Consider the following 1,035-nt stretch of genomic DNA (forward strand, 5'->3'; position numbering starts at 1 on the left):
TCCCTACCTCCTATCCATTTTAGGTAGCTAGTGTCTAAGTTGTCCATCCCTATTAACCCTGTGTACAGAGGGGATATGTTTAATCCTTGATGTAAAGACTCCTTCCCTCCAATTTGGTGTTTTGAGATACTAGATCCATAAGCATAGGTCAAATTCATCAAATTGTAGCAATTTACACTTGTTTCCTTTGTCAAATTTCTTTATCTTCCTCTTTTCCAAATTTTGTTCATCGAGCCATTGAAGGTAGGTCAAATAGGTACTGTCTGCAAGTTTGGGCATTCTTGTGTATCTTTCCTAACTTCATATTAGCTTGATGCTTCACTCTTGGCTCTTGCCCTCCATAGCTGGTCCTTGTCCATAGGCTTAGGAGTCCTCAAGTGTCACCATATTTCAGACGAACCAGCTCTTCTTCTCCCCTCTCTCATCTCCAGGTTGACAGGAGTCAATGGAAGGTGGTCAAACTCATTCCATATCTTCATTACTGCCTTTTCCCCTCTCCCACTCATAAGTAGACCAACATGGGCTCCAGCAAGCTTATATGCCTGCTCATGTGTTCCTTTGAGTTTCAGTCTTGGAGGGGAGTTTGTCCTGATGATACTTCATTGTTTGCCTTGATAGCTCCCCAGCAAACAACTTGCTTGTTCTTGTAGTAGCCAATCAAACTGCCATTTTTGTTTTCAACTTTTCCTGCTGGTCTTTCTTTCAAGAAGTATTTTCTGTTCTTCTAGCCACTCCAGGCTGGTCAGCATGTTCTTTCAAGTAGGAATGTCCCATCTCAGAAGGTTCTAGATGGGGCTCAGAATTCCACCTAAGGTTATATACACTGCAAAAGCTCTGCAAAAACCCTATTTTACTGGTGAAGTTCCAGAACCCCTTTTAGGTATTCCAATCAGTTATAGGCTAAATATGGGCTTATAAGTTTTCTGTAATCATGTTTCCTGATATTCCTTTCTATCCCACTCAAGTGTCTATTTTACAGTAGTAGGCAAAGGACACCAACATTCCTAAAACAGTCAACATTATTTCCCCTTTTTT

This window comes from Chrysochloris asiatica, unplaced genomic scaffold (assembly GCF_000296735.1).
Source record: "Chrysochloris asiatica unplaced genomic scaffold, ChrAsi1.0 scaffold00070, whole genome shotgun sequence".
Classification (NCBI taxonomy): domain Eukaryota; kingdom Metazoa; phylum Chordata; class Mammalia; order Afrosoricida; family Chrysochloridae; genus Chrysochloris; species Chrysochloris asiatica.